This window comes from Octopus bimaculoides, chromosome 22 (genome assembly GCF_001194135.2).
Source record: "Octopus bimaculoides isolate UCB-OBI-ISO-001 chromosome 22, ASM119413v2, whole genome shotgun sequence".
In the NCBI taxonomy this organism is placed as follows: Eukaryota; Metazoa; Mollusca; class Cephalopoda; order Octopoda; family Octopodidae; genus Octopus; species Octopus bimaculoides.
The window spans coordinates 8687398-8689823 of record NC_069002.1 but is presented as its reverse complement, the minus strand read 5'-3'; the positions used below and the strand labels follow the sequence as shown (position 1 = coordinate 8689823).

The following is a 2426-nucleotide window of genomic DNA, read 5'->3' as shown; positions in this document are numbered from 1 at the left end:
TCTCTCTCTCTCTCTGTGGTATTTATTGTGTTTTAAACATAGCGTAAGTCTCTCAGAGATGTTATCTCAGGATAAATACTCTAGTAGCTGGCAAATCGACAATCTGTATACATAAAATATGATATATAGATTTCTATTTTTATTTTAAATACTTTCTCAGTTGTGTATACTGGATTTTAAAAGAAATATACATTTCTGATATCTAACATTAACCAGGTGGCCAGAACAATAATGGTGAGATCAAATAAAATATTTAGAGTCTAAGATCAACTATGATTGGATATATTTTAGAGAAATCAGTTATGTACTACGCACCGTATTCTCCTGATGCAGCGCTTTCAAACTACCATCTTTTTCGGTTACTTTCCAGCTGTCTATGAGGCATTTCGTTCAACAACGTCGTGGAGCTGGAAACTGGTTCAATGAATTCTTCGAGTCAAAGGCCGGTTATTTCTGTCGTAAAGGCATTGACAAGCTAGCGGAACGTTGGCAAGATGTGAACAATGGAGAATATATTATTGATTTGATTTGTCAAAACTGTTGATGAAAAACAAAGATTAAAATAAATGAAAATAAAAAGAATAAATTTATCTGACCACCCAATAGTATTTGTGACATGAATTCTCAGACAAAAAAAAAAAAGAAAGAAAAGAAATGAAACTTGCTTGAGTGAACGTAAAGGGCGTCGCTATAACGTCACTTGAGTTGCTAGAAAAATCAACTAAATCCACAAGTCACATCTTATTCTACCAAAAGAGGAAGAGCACATTGTACAATATTGTTTAAGACACGTAATGCATTTAAAATATCGGAATGATGATGGCTTGGTTGTCTTTTATAACTGGCTGAGTTAATCAGAGTTAACTTGGGATTAAAACATCACAGCAACAACATCACCACAACCATAACACGTCAAACTTGTATGGTAGAATTCTCAATATTCTCATTAATATGAATTGACATAAATTGATGAATTTAAATTCGTAAATACAATCTTGTGATGAATATTGAGACACATTATTTCTCTCTCAGAGTATTACTCTCTCACTGTCTCTCTCGCTTTCTCTCCCTCCCACCTTTTCTCTCTCTGGCCCTGTCTGTATGTTTGTACTCTTTTTTTCTCTCTCTCTCTCTCTCTCTATCTCTCTCTCTGTCTATCTTCGAATAATCTGCCATCAGTCAAAAGCGAATATTGAAATATTTAAACGTTGAAATATCCTTCATAATCTTTATTGATGAGAAACAGTCTTATCAAGCATTGTGTTAATGTTTCGTATTCTCTAATGAATGTAGTGTAACGTCACTGGTAATAACACACGTCTCTCACACAAACCTGGACCTTTCAAAATCAAAATTAATGTCTCTTTTATCATACATGATGCTCTAAACAAGACCTCGGGAATATCAGAACAATCTAATTTGTTTTGAACAAGTAATAATGACATTGTGTCCATCACCAATCACCATTGTGGGATAACACAGACACCTGACATTAATGGATCCGCTGAAAATTCACAGATCATTGTTTGTGAGGAAAACGTGGGCGATAAAGAACGTAAAGCTTGGCTGAATCACGTGGTTGTGCTACAGATAATGTTTTACGCCATCTTAATAAAATTTTATTTTCTTGTTTCTACAGTTTTACTAGATTAAAGGTACATATTCGATCTAATTCAAATTTTATATTATCAATATTCATTCCACCAATTCTTGAAGCCGAGCGAATTCTTTAAACCGAGCCAACTATCAGAAGGCTCTAGGATAGACCACGAGTAAGATGGTTTGATAATATCCATGATCTCAGTTAGTTACACTTGGGAATCCGTGACGAATATTTAATGATGACCGTGTCTGATAGGAGCCTGTGGATTCTACCCTACGGCCCTCCCACGTATAGCGGATGGTAGTATTGTCTTCAAGAGATAAAATGGTGGAAGCTTTTTCCAATAATATTTACACTGTGTTACCAAAACGCCTTTAAAACAGACATCTATTATATTTTGAATTTACCTCCCTATATCGTATATATTTACAGGTTCGAAAAAGGACAAGTTTCACAGTCACAGATTGAAAGTAAGGGAAAATGAGAAAAGTAAGGGAAAATGAGAAAATAAATGGGAAAATTCATAAGGCCTGCACGATCAATGCTCACATTATTTCAGATGGACAGAAAATATTGTAGTAGCGATGTAGAAAAGAAGTACTTCCATTTATTGTTAGTAAATGTGAAGGACCGTATTTCTACATGATATATAGTTATTATTAGCATTCTAATTACATTTAGAGTAGAAAGGAATGTTTATTCTTCGTGTTTAGTTATTCTGATAAGAATCAATGACGGCAGCACCATCTACAGAATTAAAAAAAATATTTCGAGTGACGAACGCAGCAACACATAAAAAGTGAATTTATATATATATATATAT

The 2426-nt window shown here is 33.9% G+C and overlaps 1 long non-coding RNA gene across 4 annotated transcripts in view; it reads right to left on the bottom strand.

Moving 5' to 3' along the window:
• The window catches only part of LOC106873807 (uncharacterized), a 77402-nt gene that overhangs the window by 63176 nt on the left and 11800 nt on the right, over positions 1–2426 (bottom strand). For 3 of the 4 annotated variants that reach the window (XR_008266573.1, XR_008266572.1, XR_001409921.2), the window contains exon 3: positions 316–475. This is a non-coding gene — a long non-coding RNA (uncharacterized LOC106873807). Of the gene's footprint in view, positions 1–315; positions 538–2426 lie in introns of all 4 variants that reach the window. The other variant, XR_001409920.2, reaches the window with a different exon arrangement.